The following is a 21,411-nucleotide window of genomic DNA, read 5'->3' as shown; positions in this document are numbered from 1 at the left end:
ACAATCTATATTTCACGGATTATACGCATTTGTGGACAAAAATGGTCATTGGATAATCTGAAACAGACTGGATTCGACTTGTGATCCCCACAAAGGTAAAAAGAGTCATGTTTATTTTTGCATGTTGTTATTTGGTCATAAAATACCACATATCATGCTAGAACAGCTGTATCTCAAAACGGCTTTACAGTAGGGATCGACCGATATGGATTTTTTTTGTGCCGATGCCGATTTTTTTCCATCAGCCTTAGCCGATGACCGATACAGGCTGCCGATTTTCATTTTTGGAGCCGATACTGCTTTTGCTCATTCAGTTCACATCATAAAAATGACACAATGATAAAACCAAATGTTACAACTCTTAATTTAAAAAAGGAACATTTATTGAACTATATTTAACAAATAGTAAAAACAGGTGAGGTAGAACAAGTAAGAAAATTCAGTGCTGCTGAAAATACTAAGCATAAATAAAATAAGTACACTATTGCACACAGTAGCAGCAACCAAGCAGCATAACAAGGGGAACACTGTACTTTTTCCTTGAAAGTACCCACCTATTTACAACCCATTTAATGCTTAGGTCTAAGTTTTAGTGCACTTCACTTAATCTCTTGTGGAGCAAATGTCTTTCATAAGAAGACAAGGGAAATGTAAACAGCAATACTGATCAAAAAACAACTTAAAAAGAATTGTGAATAACATGCATTGCCCCACTTCGTACCTCACACACCCTAGGGTCTGATAATAAATGCGAGGGATAGTTAGTTTGCCTCAGCTCGCTTGAAACGCATAAAACTGAACAAATACATGACGATTTGTGTTCGGACTTCGGTCAGATAGTAGAGCGCGTGCACGTGAGAGAGATGCAGTGAGAGAGACATGGATGAGAGAGTGCATTAGTGATGGGAAGTCCGACTCTTTTTTTTGTGAATCAGTTCTTTCGGACAGTTCGTTTCAAAGAACTGGTTCAAAAATCCGATTCACCAGTTCTTTAACGTACTTTACGTAATGACGTCATTCGCATCTAATTCTATCATCCAGGTGGGTAAAATGCATAAAAAAATTCAAGTAAAGTCGTGTATGGTTGATTTATTATTATTTAGTTGTCCAACTAAAGCACATTCAAAAACTTTTAACAGAAATCATGATCAAGCTCATAACAACTTAAAATATAATCTGCACACAAACCTAACAAATACATTTTAGTCAAAACTGTGTTTAATATAATTAGCTGTACCATGCATATTTCGCGTAAGTTTTATGGTAAAATTAAATAAACTTACTTTATGTCTGTCAATCATCTTAGTTCAGTAGGCTACAGTATTAGCACAGCAACTCACTGATGTCCGTACTGTTTGGCTCACGCATGCTGCTCAGCATCCACAGTTCTTTAGTTCTTCGGACGCGTCCGATAGAAACTGTTCTCAAATCAGTGAACTGGTGACTCCATAAATGCAGCAACCTGTTCCTTTCAGTAACACATGCGCAGTATTAACGGCTCATCAAGTCGGACGCGTCCGATAGAAACCGTTCTTGATTCAGGTATTCATTTTATCGGTGACTCTGGAATACCAGTATGTTTGTTGCGCATGCTCAGTATAACAAAATTCACCATGTGTCGGTTCAGTCAGTGATACTGTTGGGGAGAGCTTCTACGGATTACTCTCTCTTAATTAGAATCTGAATGACTGTCGAGCACATCTGAAAGTGAGTAACTTGTGGATCATTACTGTCTCGAGACACAAACGTTTTAAACGATTCAGTCCGATTAGGTGTACTGATTCAAGTCGTTCACTGAAAAAAAACAGTTCAAAAGAACGATTTGTTCACGAACTGGACATCACTAGAGTGCATGTACCTTTGCGCTCTTAATGAACGGAAATGTTGACAAAACTTACAAAATAACACTTCTCGGGTCACATTAAAGTCATTTGGGAACTGCTCTGAGCTAAGTGCTTAGCGTCGAATTTCTTAATTTTCTTCGCTGATGAAAATTCCAGTTAACAACCATGAACGTATGCAACCATGAACTGCGCTCTCCACAATGACGAGAAACTATCAGCTATCAAACTGTTGATTTTTAGCCTTTTACTACTACATATATTTATGGAGATGAGAATTAAAACCCACCCTGTCCAGCTATGATTAGCTGTTCGGTTGATCACATGACCTGCGTTCGCTTGCGGCATTATAAGCACCAAACGTCAGACTGGTGGTCGCTGAATAAAACTCCTACAAATACCACGAAATCACGGAACAACGTCAGCATTATTTAATCCTATGACCAGTGTTCGTAACAGCTGCCGTATGCATACGGTTAGCCTAAAAGCTATTTGAGGCTCCCTAAATACAATAGCAAGCAGTTTTATAGGCATTCGCGTTTTCCATTTGGATCACCAAACTTTCTTAGCTATGGTTGCACGCACATATAGAGTAACGTGTTTACACTTTCAAAGTATATGGCAATATTTCAGTCAAACAGTTAAAAGATGCTTTGAAGTTTAAAACTTACCAGAGCAGGCTTACAGAGCTCCGCTCTGCTAGTGGGGGGAGGGGCAATGCACGGGCTGCAGGCAGCTCTCAAGCAAAACAGAGCTGCCTGTGGACGCCTGTCTGTAATTAATGCCGGGGAAAAACTATCGGCGAACGCAAGCCACGTATCGGCCGATGCCGATACACCTAAAACCTGCTAAAATCGGCCCGATGTATCGGCCGGCCGATAAATCGGTCGACCACTACTTTACAGAGGGTATGGCTTAGCTAAATGAGATGTAAATGAGCCCTATTGTCTCCCCCAGTTGGAAAGAAGAGTCCCTTTCATCTCGATTTTCTCGGTTTGAGTATTTCTGAGTTCCTATATTCAAATGGCCACAACTTCTCCAAATCTTATCAGATTTCCATGTGTTACACATCGTTGGAAAGCTTAGAAACTTTCAGAATCTGTGAATAACTCAAAATGCCCCAGATCCGACTTGTGTCCCTACTTTCTGTGACTGGTCACATATTATTTAACACTGAAGTTAGAGGTCGTGTGTATAACGTTACTGTCTCCTTTTAATGCATCTCTCTCTCACACACTGTTGAGTTTAAGTATGGGTGCCATTTATATATTAATTCTCATGATGCAAGTTTATTTTAAATGTTAACATAAAAATGTTTATGGTTATATTATTTTCACAGATACATTGATGCGTGTCAGTGATGCAGTGGACCACTGTGAGGATGTTCCTAAACTGTGATGCAGAAACACAATGGCCCTCATTTTACACCAAATTTCTAGCGTACACCTGGCGTACACCCAAAACCACGGTGACTTTGAGATTTATCAATATGGACGTTGGCGTATGGCACGCTCAAATCCTATGCCAGCTCAGGAGATGGTGTACGCACATTTTGAGTTAGTGCAGAAATGCGCAAACACTTCCTAACACCACAAAACGCACTGACAAACTAAAATATATGATATATTATGACACACCGTAAAAAAAGCATAGTAATTATAAACTTCAGTGTTTATTTTTATGCAACATGAACTTCAATGTTTAATTTGTGAGACTTAACCAAAGCATTTGATTTGTATGCATATGCATTCCTTCAGTTGAGAGCCTGTACGCTTTACCTGACGTTTCAGAGCGAGCATGTGAACGGAGCTTAGTGGGAGTATTGGGTAATATTACCATCAAAGCGCCTTTCCGAAAATTCCGCTTGCTCAGCACCGCTCGTTGAACCCAGAACGATTGATAATTTGCTAGTTCGAGAATCTGTAAAAACGTCTAGCAATAAGTTATGGAATTCAAGCCTTATATATATATATATATGTAAAGTAAAAATCAAAATGCGGAGAGACTGTAAAAGTTAGCAAATATTCTTCATGGAATCTGAAGCGGCACATTGCAAGAAAGCACAAGGATGTGCTACGAAAACATGGTAATGCATTAAAAGGTAAGCTAGTTACATACCATTCGATGATAAATAAATACAGATGAGGTAAGGTAAAATGCTTGTGTTGAAAGGAGCCGTACATCCGATCATGATGACCTGCGGACAAAATTATGGCCACGAATGATCTTTTATGCTACATTATGGACACTTCTTTTTCTTATTTTGTCTAAAGTATGGCCATAAATTTAGAATTTGTTCCCAATATTCAACCGTTTGTTCCTTGGAATTAATTATTATAATATTTCGTAATTACTATTACAATTATTATCACTTCAAATTATGAATTAGCTTAGTAAAACATGTGGATGTCGTGGAAACAAATTGTTAATTTGAATTATATCCGGAGCTCCGTATCAAACTGGATCTAAAATACAGCTAAAACAACTTTATGTAAATACAGAACAAAACACAACAAAAGTTACTCCATCATTTTAAAATATTATTAAAACAAAACTTAACTGAACTATAAAGCAGACATAGGCAACAGTAAATAATAATAATAATAATAAATATTTATTCTTCTAAATATCAATAAGCGGCATTTATAATAAAAATAATAATAAAAATATTACAAATTGTCATGCAATTATTAATGTGTCTTTAATCCCACTCTTTAAACTCCCAAATAAAACAATTTTGTTTCTTTCCACTTCCCTGGTTTCTCTTCTTTGCCGTCTTTCGTGTGTCAATGCCGTAAAATGAGGGCGTGAGGGAGGTGGAGACTTGAATTTATATGGGCGTGTTATTCTAATGACGATCGTTTTCAGCCGCGGCATTTATGAAGGGCAGATATTGCTTACACCTGAATTTCAGAGGTACGCACAGCTTCATAAATCAGGCAGTGAGAGAAGTGTAACCATAAGGTGTGTTCGACTTCATGCGGCGCTGCGCAGACCGATCGGCGGCTGACTTGAAGCAGTGCATTCCGGTTAGTAATTTTGTCTGACTTAAGCTGGCGCTGCAGGCACGTGACTGTGTCATATGGTTTTTAAGTACCGCGAGAGCGGCTCGAGATCAGCCGCCTGAATTAGCCAGCGCAGTTCGCGAAGAGGAGCTGCACGGGCTGTAATGACGACACAGCTGTTTCACGATTGGTCGGATTCACCACATGACAACAATCACGTGTATTTTGTGTTTATTTTCACGCCCTCAGTTCCACAAATGCTCACAAATCTGTATTTTTATAACAGTTATAGCTCTTTTCATGTAGTCGCGATGTTATATTGTGTCATCTTCATCAAAATAAAATGGATAAAAAACGTAGACCCCACTACATTGGTATTTAAATAATATATGTTTATGTTGAACTATATTCTTGTAAAAACAGATGCTGTAAGCCTCTTCAGTTCCACTCATGCTCATACACGGACATTCAAAACAGTATTATTCACTTTTTATGTAGTTTACATCTTACAAATCATGTTTAATGCAATTAAGCAAGCAAACGGCACGTGATCAGCCATGCTTGTTTTATCACAAGATGCGCACCAGTCTTGTTTTTTTGTAGGGTTTGTTTGTAAAAACTAACATGTCCTAATATAATTAAGGCCTAGTCCTGGATACCCTGTCCGAGAAACTGCTCCAATGTGTTGAGCTGGCACAAATGTACATAACTCTGCTGAGAAAAAAACATCTTTGTCAGCTTTACACAGGGTTGATATTGCATGCATTACATTCAGGGTTGACATTCGATTTTCAGTTTTGATATATATATATAAAAATATTTTTCAGCGTTAATGCAGAGCTTTTGCTAAGCAGGAAGTGCGCTTCACGCTCCCGCTCTGTAGGTGGCGCAGAGAGACCAACATCCATAGTCAACAGCCACCAAACCACACCAGTGAAAGAGATCGCCTCAAACGGAAAGGGCGCTTCCTGCTTTGGCATTCAGGCTAATAGTGTTGTAAATAACGTTCAGTTTCTTGCAAAAACTGATTGATTTGCTTCACAAGACGTCAATATGTCACACGGAGTTATGGGGGATTACTTTTGTATTGGATATATATGCTTTAGCTCTTAAAGTGTGCGGATCGGTTGACTTGCATGACGGAGCACTGGGGTTTCTGCAAAATATCTTTATTGTTCTGCTGATGAAAAAAATATATTGGATGGTGTAAGTGTTATGAATAAACTTGATTTTGAAAGTATGCTACTGTTTTATTACAGTTTGTTGAACTTCTTTCATTTATTTTCGTTGTTTTATTTAAATAGCCTACCCTACGTTGTCAGTAATTACTGTGCTGATAATTTCTGATACGGGAATGTTTGTTTGTTAGAAAAATGTTAGGTTAACGTTACCTTATTAAAAGTATTGCTCGTGTTTTGTTTCACTAATGCTGTTCTCGCATGACGCGTGACAGGCACCCACTTCCGGCTTGCGCTGTTCTGTAGTATTTTTAAAGTTTATTAATTCTAAACGTGTCACATGTCCATATTGCACGAAAAAAAGGCACTACACTCCCTTGGGTTTGCAGCAACACATCCGCCACATATTAAAACTGTAGATAGACAGACAGACAGACAGACAGACAGACAGACAGACAGACACACACACACACACACACACACACACACACACATACACACAAAGATTCCTGCCTTTATTAAAGAGAAAAATATGTTCAGCCCCTCCTTCCGAAGCTTCGAATATTCGATTTTATTTCTACTAGAGCTTCGAAGCTCAAAAAATGGTATTCGGAACAGCCCTATATTAAACCTTAACTATGTGATCAGATGTTACCTGCCATGCAGTTATATTAAACCTTTAAAATGTGATCAGATGTCAGGAATTTCTTAAACCATATTTGAGCTCTGTAGATTCCAGTTTTTTTAAACCTTTATTTAACCAGGTAAAAACTCACTGAGATTAAAAATCTCATTTACAGGAGTGACCTGGCCAAGATGAGCAGCAATACAAGAAATTCAGTAACAGACTTACACAACCCAAAACAGTTTAAAACAATTACATATCACAAACAAAGTTTAAAAACAGTTACATCGTCATTCAGTTGCCAAATATCTGCTTTAAACTGGTCAAAAGACGGAAGGTTTTGCAACTTCAATTTCGATTGAATAAAATTCCAGTCAAACGGTGCTGCATATGCAAAAGATTTCTTACCCAATTCAGTTCTAGCAAAAGGAACTGACAGCATATAGCAGTTTTGAGAGCGTAAAGAATATTTTGTGACAGATTTCTGCTGTATTAAACTACAAATGTACGAAGGTAACATCCCCAAGATAGCTTTATAAATAATTAAGTACCAGTGGATTTTTCTCCTACTGGACAGAGAGGGCCAGCCCACGCTTTTATACAAGGTGCAATGATGCACAGAAGATTTGCAATTTAATATAAACCTAAGGGCGCCATGATAAACAGCATCTAAGGAGAGACAGAATAGAAATTGGAGCAAACTGATATACTACATCACCATAATCAAGTACAGATAAAAATGTAGCAGAAATCAATTTCTTTTGCGCATTAAATGACAAACAAAACTTGTTCCGAAAATAAAACCCAAGCTTAATTTTCATTTTTTTCTTCAGTTGCATAATATGAGAGCCAAATGATAAAGTATCATCAACAATAATGCCAAGATATTTTTACTCTTTAACTAATTCAAGCATTACACCTTGTAATGTCTGAAGAGAAATCAACTTACTATCAAATTTCTTTGAACCCGAGAACACCATATATTTAGTTTTCTCACCATTCAGAACAAGCTTTAAATTGAAAAGCCGTGACTGAATGACATTAAAAGCTGACTGAAGTTTACACAGAGCTTGCTGCACAGAAGGAGCACTACAATACAGGACCGTGTCATCTGCATAAAAATGGAGATTAACATCTTGTATGGCATGATCAAGACTGTTAATATAAATTGTGAATAAAAGGGGCCCCAACACGGATCCTTGGGGAACACCTTTAACAGTAACTAATGACCCAGATAGACAACTTTCAATTTGGACACATTGAGTTCTACCACTCAAATAATTTTTAAACCAAGAAATTACGTGACTTGATAAACCAACACTTTTCAATCTATGCAACAGTATGTCATGGTCCACCGTGTCAAAAGCCTTAGATAAATCAATAAAGAGAGAGGTACAGAAATTACCTTTATCAATCGAACCCACTATGTCATTTAAAACTTTCAAAACAGCTGTAGTGGTACTGTGTTTTTTGCGGAAACCAGATTGATTTATAGACAGCACTTTATTTGTATTCAAATAACATGTAAGCTGTTCGCTAATCAAACTTTCTAAGATCTTAGATAAAACACAAAGCTTCGAAATTGGTCTATAGTTATCTAACACCGCAGGATCTCCCCCTTTTAATAGAGGCAATACAAAAGCGGATTTCCAAATTTCCGGAACAGCACCAGTATTTAGTGAAAGATTAAAAATATAATTTAACGGGGAAGTTAAAATATCTGCAGCTAGTTTTAGAAAGAAGGGGTCTACTTGATCAGGGCCTGATGACTTATTTGTGTCCAACAATCTTGAGTGCTTTATAAACATCTGAACTCCTGAATTGTATAAACCTAAACTCCTCCTTTTTTAAATGACTTTCTGCATATATAAAATCTGAGTAACAAACCATACCTGTTTTATTTTGAGTGTCAAACAAAGCACCAGATGCAACAAAATGTTTGTTAAAACAATTGAGCATCTGCTCTTTATCTGAAATACTATTGGAATCCTTTTTTATACATGAAGGAAAACTAGAGCTATTTTTACCATCTCTTAACAATTTTATACTCTGCCAAAATTTCTTCGGATTATTTGAGCTAGCAGTGTTCGCAATAAAATAATCAGCCTTAGCTTTTCTGATAGCAGCAGTACACCGATTTCTAAGCTGCCTAAAGCAGATCCAATCTGAGCATGAGTCGGATTGTCTTGCTGTTGCCCAAGCAACATCACGCTCACGAATAAGAGCAGATAGTGTTTCAGAAAACCAGGGATTATATCTACCTTTAACTCGGAATTTTTTAAAAGGGGCGTGCTTATTAATAGACAACATTAAACCTTCATAAAAATATTTCCAAGCGGACTCAACATCCGGAATGAGGTAAATCCTGTCCCAGTTATACAGTGCTAAATCAAAAAGAAAACCTTGCTCACTAAAATGCCGCAAACATCGTCTTGTAATAATACGAGGCTTATACTTTGGTAACTTAGTATCTTTAACTGTAGCAATGACGCAATGATAACTAACATCATTAGCAAATACTAAGGCTGAAGAGTACTTATGGGGGGTGTTACAAAAAATTAAATCAATCAATGTGGACTTTTTAGGATCCTTCAAGTTTGGTCTGGTAGGGGTCTCTACTAACTGAAAGAGATTCAACGTATCACAGATTGCTTTAAAACTATCAGATACCGGCTGTAACCAGTTCACATTAAAATCACCCATAAGTACTAACTCCTTATAATTCAAAGAGGCCACTGCATGCATTAAAGAGGAAATAGCATCAATGCTAGCTGATGGAGGTCTGTAACATCCAACTAAAGTAAGATGCAAGGTTTTAGAAACAATAAGATTTAAGGCTAATAATTCATATTTGTTTACAACCGACTCAGAGAGTAGCAGTGAGACTTCAAATCTGTCCTTAACATAAACAGCTACCCCCCCTCCCCTTTTTGGTCTATCAGCCCTATAAACAGTATAACCATCTATGCCTATGGTTTTATCTGAAACCGTCCTATTAAGCCATGTTTCAGATATTACTAAAACATCAGGGCTTGTATTTAATACCCAAATACGCACCATATCCAATTTTGGGAGCAGACTTCTCACATTCATGTGAATAAAACCCAGACCTGATCTAGATCTAAAATCAACCGGAACTTTAAAAGTGGGACCACAATCATTAAATGAACCGGGGTTTGGAGAAACATTTCCAGATATGAGTAACATAAGAATTATAAAACTCTGTCGTCTCACCGTCTTACTTACATTTCTAGCAGATGAGCTTAAAAAAGTGGAGTACTTCACCATGCAATATTCAGTTTCTGTATAAAAATGCATGAAATCATCAAACACAAAATTTGAAAGTACTTCAGATGGTGATCCCGTGCAACATATACATATGTATACACACCTGTACTTGTCAAGTTGGACAATTCTAAAACAACAGGGAATTCATAATGTGAAAAGGAGATTGAATCATACCTGTTGTTGCCGCTTCCCAGGTTGATTGTTAAAAAAAGTGAAACCGCCAGTGCAGCGCAAATAAAATGTACGTTCCGCATTGTTCTAAAATCCACAGGTAATAAACACAAGAGTAATCAAGATAAGTCTTTCCTTGCTGATGTAAATGCGCCCCAAATCGCCTTCTTCCACGAAACGCTGCCCAGCGCCACGATACAGGGAAGAGGATCCACCACGCCAAACCACGGGAAGAAAAGCCAACAGAAAAGGGACACTATCAAAAACTGCGAAGGATATCTTGAAATCCAAAGCACCGAGCAAGTGCGCTTATATGGAATAAACACTTTCCTTTAATAAGGGAAGTGAAATCTTTAAACCTGGTAAAAAAGGATTTAAGTCTCCTGATTTGAAGGAATAAAAGTGTTGGCAAGTTTGCAAATGATTTATATCGTGGTACATTACCAAATGAAAACGGATGGATGAGTTATTGGACACGCTGGGGTGCACATTTGCTTTAAAAAAGACAAAATCACTGTGTAACAGTACACAACACTGTGTAAATATTGGTAGGCATCAGTACTTTTAATGCTGCTCCATCAACTCCTGACAGGACGAGGTAGTTAAATATGTCCTATAGGTTACCTGCTGCGGTCACAGCCACTTCGTATCGTTTACCTACGTAAAGACTGATGGGACATTATGAGACTATCCGAGCGTTGTATGTAAGTTTTCACCTTGCTCCCAACTTAAAACATTTACAGCCATTAGCGTTATTTGTCATTTTGCTAAAGTTATAGTGAACTATAAACAATCTTCTAACTACTAAGCTAGCTGTCGGATGCGTTGTGTCGTGCTAGCGGAAGTCGGTTGGCAAAATGCGGAAGAGCGAAGAATTAAAAAGGGGCGGAATAAGGTGAATAGATGGTATGCACATGACATCACCGTCGGCGAGAGAGACTGCGGTTACACCCACTGAGTGGCAAAAGACAGAGCGGCAGCATTCGAGTACAGCGTGACATCAGCAAAAACACGGTGAAAACGCATCGAAATGGGAAAAAGCTGTTGTGCGATAGACTGTACTAACAGATTAACAAGAATGCGGAGCAAACGTTTTACAGACTGCCAAAAAACACCGAAAGGAGAAGTAAATTGATCGTTCATGCCAACGTCCTCCACAGACCACAGGTGGGCTGATAAGTAGGGTCACTATCAACCAGAGGTTTTACTTGCTACTTAAAAGTATTTTTCAAGTATTTGTATTTCATCCGTGTTTTTCTTTGGAAAACATATATTCCAAAGCATATTATCATAATTTTTACTTTATTAAATTTTATAAATAATACGTTTTTGTTTTACATTTAATCTTCAAGTACATTAACGTACTTTAACTCAAGTAAAAGTACACAATTTAAATGTAATCAGGTTTAAATAAATTGTAATATGCAATAATAAAGGATACACCGTATGATTCTCAGTGCCGGTCTTTCCTATACACAAATTACACAATTTAAATAGGGCCCTGCACCACTAGGGGGCCCCCTTGTTCTCAAGATAATTTAAAACCATTATACCAAATAAAAATTATTATTATGTTTAATGAAAAATAATTTGCAAACATCTGTCACGGCCGGAGCGGACCACAGACTACGTGTGTCACTACCAAAGTTCCACCTCGAGGAGGTCCCCAAAGCACCCCAATGACCAGACAAACAAGAGATTAGTAAAATATAAGAATAGAATTTGATTTAAGCTAATTTAATTAAAATTAGAAAGGGGAAATGGGAAGGGAATCTAAAAACTTTCTTCTCTCTCCCTCAGGGGAAACTACGGGCCAGCGGGCGTTGGAGGGGGAGAAGCCTGGTTCCAGGGAATCTGGGAATAGCAGGGCAAGGGCCGGGAGGAGCTCCTTCGACCTCGGCCCACCTCCTGCAGAGAGGGGCTTCCCGGGGCTCCTAGGTTCCTCCTGAGGGCAAAGCAAACACACGTAAGTATTGCGTCGGTTCCAGTCAACTCAGTATCTCCTTACTAACGCTCTTTCTTCCTCTGCAGGCACTTGGCCCTGATACTACAGCTGCCAGGAGCTTCGACGACTGATGAGTGGGAAGACAACTCGGTGTAGGAACGGTAAGTATCTCCCTTGGTAAATATCCCTTAGGTGGTGCGGCTCGTACACAAGGGGGAGGGGGGTCTTACTTTACAGGCTTCTCTGGCCTTCGAGTCATGCGCGGTAGGTTCTAATCTTAGTTCGGGGTACGGTGAGTATCTTGCTTTTCAGGTTTCTCTGGCTTTTGAGTCGTACTGGGTAAGTCTTAGCCTTAGCTCATATCACAGTGAGTATCTTACGTTTCAGGTTTCTCTGGCTTTTGAGTCGTACTGGGTAAGTCTTAGCCTTAGCTCGTATCACGGTGAGTATCTTACGTTTCAGGTTTCGCTGGGCTGCGGATCGTGCTGGGTGAGTTTTAGCTTTAGCTCGTATCACGGTGAGTATCTTACGTTTCAGGTTTCTCTGGGCTGCGGATCGTGCTGGGTGAGTTTTAGCTTTAGTTCGTATCACGGTGAGTATCTTATTTTTCAGGGTTTCTCTGGGCTTCGAGGGGTATAGATATTCACTAGGCACAAAAGGAGGGGGAAGATATGAAGGCTAGGGTCATACGTCACCACACCGTCTAGGGCAGCACAGCACGGGGACGGGGCCTCTCCAGGCGTTGGGGTTGCGACCGATGCGACGACACCTGTGCTACCGGTGGATCCACACTAACTGGGTCCACACGTCCTCTTCCCGTTCTCCTAGGGCAGGCGAAGATCTAGACGAGATAGCAGGAATGAGTATACACTGGTCACACACAGTACACACACAGCGCCGGACCCTCCGTTTCCCCCTTAACAGTTCCTCTGCCAACGGGTGCCCAATCAACCTCCTACTTTCCCCTCAGTACCTTTGTCAGGATCGTAACCGATGCACACAGGGCGTAGCCAGCGACAAATGGATTTTTGGTAGGGGCCTACGACAGCGTAGCGACTCCCAATGGTCTCTACAGAAACTGGTCTCTTCCTGAGGGGAGCACAAACATCAAGGACACGACACCACACTGCAAGCTTAGTGTACTCATGTCAGAAGATCACTCTTGCACTACACAGCACACACTCTAGTGAATGATTATGGTTTGCTCTCCTCCTTTGGCACAAACCAGCTCTTGGCAGAGGGAGAAGAGATCTTGTCAGTCACACTGACGATGTCCCAACCGGGCTGGAAAGCTTCGCTGGCCAATGCCTGTAAACGCACTCGATTCCCGGCTCACCCACCCGCTTCACACTTGGTGGGGCCAATAAGAAGACAAAACACACACTCCTTTAATATTGTATCAGTGTTTCCCACAGATCTGAAATTTACTTGTGGTGGTAGCTCGTGAAAAGGGCAATCATTATATCCACCGACAAAAAATGGTCTACTATACATGTGACAAAGAACTAATAATGTGTGACACAACACAATACTTTGATTTATTAAACATTAATATTAATTTCACATTATAGTTCATTAATCTAACCACCCCAAACTTTCTTTGCCATAAACAAAGCTGACACTGTTTGTTAAAGCACCACGAAAACACTTTGTTTTTGCACTGATATATGAAGCAATTTGATGACCCCTTTTATCAAACTCAATTATACACTCTAAAAACAAACGGTGCTATATAGCACCAAAAGTGGTTCTTTGCTCGTAATCATAGAAGAACCGTTTTTAGTGCCATATAGCACCGGTGAAGCACCGGTGAAGCACCTGTGTAGAACCATATAGTGCTATGTAGAACCAAATGTGGTGCTATAGTGGTGCTACATGGCACCTATATGGTTCTACACAGGTGCCTCACCGGTGCCACACGGCACCAAAAACGGCTCTTCCATGGTTACGATTCAAATCAACAGTCTTGGTGCTCTATAGCACCGCTTGCTTTTTTAGAGTGTATACAATACTATGTACAGTATATTAATAGACAGTGCAGGTCTATAGATTATAAATGTGACTGATGTTATAATGTTAATAATTTCTATTAGTTAGGCACTTTTACTGCTTCTGCTTTCTATTTCTCTTTTGCAGATTAAAAAAGCTTAATCCACTCATTATTTCAGATTTAAAAGTCTACTTGCTGTCCCGATGACAGACTTTACATTACAGCTTTGCGTTTTTTATATCCTGAGTCAGCTAGAGCTTTGCTCATTCAGTATTAGCACTGCTTTTTGCTACAATCTCTGTGCAAACTGTTTAGATTTTAGTAAAGATATGGTCTATTAATTGTAAGATTATAAAAAAATGGGATAAAGAAAAAATGAAGCGGCGCGTGGTCGTGACAAGAGCCAGCTGTTATCGCCAAAGAAACCGGAGGCACGCTGAAACAGCACTCGAGCTTTGCGCTAGCGGCCGTTCTCCGATCGACTCGGGTTTTACACACAATATTAATCATACTTGGGACCCGAAGTAATGAACTAGGACCGACCCGGACCAGACTGACCATTTAAAATATAGACCCAGAACCATACGGGTCCCGCGTCCTCATTGAAGAAAGACCTCTAATGGTAAAACTCTGCTCAAGTTCAGAAACATGAAAGGATACAATGTGACACTGAGGTTGCTTCGCATCGCACCCAATTCATTGAGAAACAGAGAGCACGTGAACGGACACTCAACGGGAGAGACACAACGTGCTTGCACGCAAAATGAAGCCAACTTGGATGCTATAAACACATATGCACATAAGCATATGCGACCATTTTGGTCGCAGTGTAGTTCCCTGGTTGCTCAGTTACCTCAGTATGTGCTGCAGTTGATCCAGTTTGCCGCGCTGGATGATGAGTTTATGACGCGTGCATAATCTTCACGGTCACCCGGCCCCCACCTTTCTATCTCTCGCGCGCGCGCTCTCTCTCGCTCTCTCTCTCTCTCTCGCTCTCTCCAAAACACGGGTCATCCAGTCGAGTTCAGAAAATATGGAAATTCGTAAAGTGATTATTTTTACCTGGGCGGGTCGCAATTTACCTGGGCGCACCGCCCAAGTAGAGCCTATGTATGGGAAACACTGTGTATAGTCGTCATATACACATATCTGAGGTTACTCACGGCTCTGTTGTCTCTGATCAACACACTCGATTCCCGGCTCGCCCACCCGCTTCACACTTGGTGGGGCCGCTAAGAAGGCAAAACACACACTCCTTTAATGTTGTGCAGTCGTCATATACACATATCTGGGGTTACTCACGGCTCTGTTGTCTCCGATCGTCGTTTCTCCCTTCTCTAGGAGTCCTTCAGTGTCATCAACACGGTAGTTGCAATTCGCCCAGACTGTTGTCCACACACAGCGGTAATCCAATGTTCAAAATGCAGTGTTTCCCACAGATCTGAAATTTACTTGTGGTGGTAGCTCGTGAAAAGGGCAATCATTATATCCACCGACAAAAAATGGTCTACTATACATGTGACAAAGAACTAATAATGTGTGACACAACACAATACTTTGATTTATTAAACATTAATATTAATTTCACATTATAGTTCATTAATCTAACCACCCCAAACTTTCTTTGCCATAAACAAAGCTGACACTGTTTGTTAAAGCACCACGAAAACACTTTGTTTTTGCACTGATATTTGAAGCAATTTGATGACCCCTTTTATCAAACTCAATTATATACAATACTATGTACAGTAAATTAATAGACAGTGCAGGTCTATAGATTATAAATGTGACTGATGTTATAATGTTAATAATTTCTGTTAGTTACTCACTTTTACTGCTTCTGCTTTCTATTTCTCTTTTGCCGATTTAAAAAGCTTAATCCACTCATTATTTCAAATTTAAAAGTCTACTTGCTGTCCCGATGACAGACTTTACATTACAGTTTTGCGTTTTTTATATCCTGAGTCAGCTAGAGCTTTGCTCATTCAGTATTAGCACTGCTTTTTGCTACAATCTCTGTGCAAACTGTTTAGATTTTAGTAAAGATATGGTCTATTAATTGTAAGATTATAAAAAAATGGGATAAAGAAAAAATGAAGTGGCGCGTGGTCGTGACAAGAGCCAGCTGTTATCGCCAAAGAAACCGGAGGCACGCTGAAACAGCCCTCGAGCTTTGCGCTAGCGGCCGTTCTCCGATCGACTCGGGTTTTACACACAATATTAATCAGACTTGGGACCTGAAGTAATGAACTAGGACCGACCCGGACCCGACTGACCATTTAAAATATAAACCCGGAACCGTACGGGTCCCGCGTCCTCATTGAAGAAAGACCTCTAATGGTAAAACTCTGCTCAAGTTCAGAAACATGAAAGGATACAATGTGACACTGAGGTTGCTTCGCGTCGCACCCAGTTCATTGAGAAACAGAGAGCACGTGAACGGACACTCAACGGTAGAGACACAACGTGCTTGCACGCAAAATGAAGCCAACTTGGATGCTATAAACACATATGCACATAAGCATATGCGACCATTTTGGTTGCAGTGTAGTTCCCTGGCTGCTCAGTTACCTCAGTATGTGCTGCAGTTGATCCAGTTTGCCGCGCTGGATGATGAGTTTATGACCCGTGCATCATCTTCACGGTCACCCGGCCCCCACCTTTCTATCTCTCGCTCGCTCTCTCTCTCTCTCTCGCTCTCTCCAAAACACGGGTCATCCAGTCGAGTTCAGAAAATACGGAAATTCGTAAAGTGATTTTTTTTACCTGGGCGGGTCGCAATTTACCTGGGCGCCCCGCCCAAGTAGAGCCTATGTATGGGAAACACTGAAATGTCTTCAATGATTCCAATGCTCACCCCTTTGTTGTCTCTAACGATGTTCTCTTTCTTACAGGTCTCCAACACTTGCCCACTGTTATCTCCTCTTGCAACGACTCAGCCCACAGACACTTCCAGCGATCTTTTCGGCGCAAACGAACACCTCTTGTTTCCTCCCAACTCTCATCTATATACTCCTCTGCCAGCGTGACTCACTCAATCATTGTTTGCCACGTCAATGGCGCAGCTGCGTCTTGTTTTGAGTGATTGCGGGAATCCCCGGGAAACCCGGAAGTGACGGTGTTTGTACTACTGGGTCCGGGCGGAACCTCTTCCTACCTACTTTTGGTTCCGCCTCGTGGAAGTCACTCCGTGACACATGCATATTTATGCGGGTTTAAAAAAAATACTTTATGATTTCTTTATTCACTGATATGTACTCAGACAACATGCAGGCCGTTTCTTAATCTGAAGGCTGTTGGCTTCAGAGGTCACATTTGTAGGCTGCATGCGTCATAAAGACGTATTTCAGAATATTAACAATTATAAAGTTGACTACCACATTTATGTATACTCTTAATACCACATTACTGTATTAAGAGTATGTATTTATATTTAATTTGATTCATTAAATTAGTTTCAATTTAAATCAGTTTTTTTTGTGCTTCTCACAACACATTTTAAATCAAAACAGCTTTACAGCAAATACATGCTTCATGTTATAATCAGCAAGTTTATCAGTCAGGGTTTTAAAATAATGTGCATATGGAAAATTATACAGCTGTAAGATAATACAGTTTACAAATAGTTTACAAATAACTAACAGCAACATTGAATGGTTTTTAAAAATGCCCTGACAAGAGGGCCTGTCACAAAGGTTTGCTTAGGGCCCCCAGCATCTAGGACCAGCACTGATGAATCTTTTTTTTTTTATAACTGCAAACCATACAACAGATAGTTAAATAGTAAACAACAAAAACAAAACAGACAACAAAAACAACAATTGTGACAATGATTTGTTCTGCTCAATGATATAATAAATAAATGAATAATAAACTAAACGGATAATAATACGGATGATAATATTGTTATGAAGCAATGATAATAAGCAAAATAATAATAATAAGACAAAATAATAATAATAATAATAATAATAAGTTAAACAGATAATAATACATATTTGGGTAGTATTAATAATAATAATAATGATAATAATTATATATCATGTATATTATGCAATAACAGTATTTACAATAATAATGGTAATACCCATGATAATTCGGGATTGTTATGGTTTTAGGATTTTTTTTCTAATCCCATTATAATAATCTAATAATAATAAATAATAAACAATGATTATTATTAATAGTAATGATCATTATTAATAGTAATAACAGTAACAATACTGACAACAATCAATATAATATTATATAAAATGATGATGATGATATTAATATTTTGTAAAAAAAACAGCGACAGTATTAGTATTAATAATAATAGTAATAATAATACCAACAACTACATCAACAACATCAATAGCACACATACCCAACACATAACACACCAATCCAGACTTCTGTATCAGTGTTTGTTTCTTTTTCTTCTTTTTGATTCATGATAAAATGATTAATTGTATGTAAATATGTCTAAGCTAAGGTGGTGCATTAAAAGAAAGATGCGGTGCATCAAAATCTGCATGTGGTGCATTAAAATCAAGGGTAGTATGTGTTGGGTAATAGATTTAGTTATATTTATGTATTTTAATTATGTTTATTTTAATTTTGTTTTATAATATGTATTAAGTCGTTACTTATACAAAATAAAAAAAAACATCCCAACACTTTTCAATACCTCTATGTAATGAACAAAAATATCACTATTACTATTATTAATAATAATAATAAAAAAAATGTTTTCCCATGAGGAAAATGCATCTAAATGAGAAACAGCTGTTGTGCGATAGACTCTACTAACAGATTAACAAGATTTCGGAACTATCGTTTTACAGACTGCCAAAAAACACCGAAAGGAGAAGTAAATTAATTGTTCATAACGTCCACAGACCACAGGTGTGATGATAAGTTGCTAGGGTCACTATCAAGCAGAGGTACTTAAAAGTATTTTTCAAGTATTTGTATTTTTATCCAGGGGCGATTCTAGGATTTTCATTTTAGGGGGGCTCAGCCCCCAGTAAGGGTATGATTAAAAAAAAGTATTATTTGACTATTAGGGTAGGGTTGTATACTACTAACCTTATTGCAATCCACTAATCCATTGTATTCCCTGTGTTTCATATATGGGACTAGAAAATTTTCAGTTGGGAATGGAGATTTTTTTACAATGAAGGCTTCCTGATTCATTATTCACTGTGCAAATACACGACACACGTTTCCAGTACTAACACATCATTTTACTGTTTTATTGTAATTTATCTTATAGGTTAATATTATTAGTTGATATAGCCACGGTGTTAATCTGGGAACAAATTTATACAGATCTAAAATATAGAAATGGGGATTGACCAACAAGTGATCTACCTTAATACTGAGTTGTCAAGATGCAGTATGATGTGGTTTTCAGGACAGGGTTTAGATTAAGCCAGGACTAGGCCTTAGTTATATTAGGATGCTTATGTAGTTTTTACAAGCATACCTTACAAAAATAGTACAGGTGTGCATCTTGAGACAAAACAATGTGACGGATGTATTTTATGTAAGTGCAAGATACTTTTAGTTAAGAACTAAAACTCAAACAGGCATTTTAGTCTTGGACTTAAGCCCTGTCTGGGAAACAGCCCCTATGTCTATAATGTAGTAGGTGAACCCTCAAAAACTTACAAGGAATACACAATGTATACTACAGTACCATACCACAGACAAATACACAGGTGGCATACACTTTTTAAAAGGAAGGAGTTCAAATGTTAAAATATTAATATTTTAAATGAAACAAACATATTTAATAATCTATACTTTACTTATATTATTAGATTAAAAAAAGTTATTTTAAAGAACTGCAAATGTAAGGTGAAATGGCCATAAAAAGCTTGATTTGCACTTTTGATCCAGTTTTTCCACAAAAAAAAAAACAAGTTTTATAAAAGGATAAACTTCACAATCACCCGGTGTTTCGCTGCATGAAATTATCTGCCTGATGCGTTCAGAACAACAACTGTACATAAAGCAATGCATCACGCCAGCACATGACTTTAAAGAGCCAGTAAGATGACAATTTTAAGCATCCTATCACTATTTATAAGTCCCGGACAACAGGTTTAAATGCATGCAAGGTCAAAAAACACTGTAATTTTCTCAAAATATAAATTTAAAATTACCCCATTTCTCAGAGATCCCCAAAGGATTCGTGTGAAGCCGTTCAACGACTCAGTCTGCCTAAACCCCACCTTTCAGTAGCATACTCTGCTCTGATTGGTCAACTGACAGAGTGTCTTTGCACAGATCACAGATCAGTCTCACAGACTACAGATCGGTGGCACAGACCAACAAGACCAACCTCGTGCTAACATGATTTACTGAGAAGACATTATCAACGTCAATACACATCATTCATCATTAATCCAGGCAATAACAACGACGATTGAAACTAACATTTTACACTCATTTAAGCATTTATGTAAACTAACCGGGTCATAGCAAAACCGTAAATGAGCATGCGTTAGCCGTTTGCTAACGTGACTCTCTGACAGTAAATTAACAGTTTAAACACACAACATCATTCATCATTAATCCAAACAATACAAACAACGATTGAAACTAACAATTTTACACTCATTTAAGCATTTATGTAAACTAACCGGGTCATAGCAAAACCGCTTGCTATCATGACTCTGACAGTAAATAAGTTAGAGTTAAACAACGATATCATTCATCATTAATCCAAGCAATAAAAACGACTATAGACATTTTACACTCATTTAAGCAAGTATGTAGTAATCATACTTACAGGTTGTGGTTAGAAGACGCATGTTGTTCCAAATAAAGTGGGTACTGAATAAAGATGAAACTCTCAAAGTTAACACATACCTTGACTCTAGGGGTCTAAAGACACAAAATAAAGTCAGAAATCTTGGTGTAATTTTAGAGTCTGACCTTAATTTCAGTAGTCATGTGAAAGCAATAAGCAAATCAGCTTACTACCATCTCAGAAATATTGCCAGAATTAGCTGTTTTGTATCAAGACGGGACTTAGAGAAACTTGTTCATGCTTTCATCACCAGCAGGGTGGATTACTGCAATGGACTTCTTACGGGCAAGGGCGTAGGTTTGATTCTGGCATTGGTGGGGACATAAACAAAATGGTCGCATTGCAAAAACTGTTTATCACCGTTTACTTGACATAAACAACAGACAACTCAGTATGCACTTTACTCAGTGACATCTGACTCGCCACCCCCTGTGCCATCCCAAATTTAATGTACTAAACAATTTGTTATGTCCTAGAGCCTAATAAACAGTAACTGTTCAAGTCTTTGTCAAAAAAAAAAAGAAAATCACATTGTATCATATATGAATCCATATATTTACTTTATA

Source organism: Misgurnus anguillicaudatus, chromosome 3 (genome assembly GCF_027580225.2).
Source record: "Misgurnus anguillicaudatus chromosome 3, ASM2758022v2, whole genome shotgun sequence".
Classification (NCBI taxonomy): Eukaryota; Metazoa; Chordata; class Actinopteri; order Cypriniformes; family Cobitidae; genus Misgurnus; species Misgurnus anguillicaudatus.
This window is presented reverse-complemented; position numbering follows the sequence as displayed.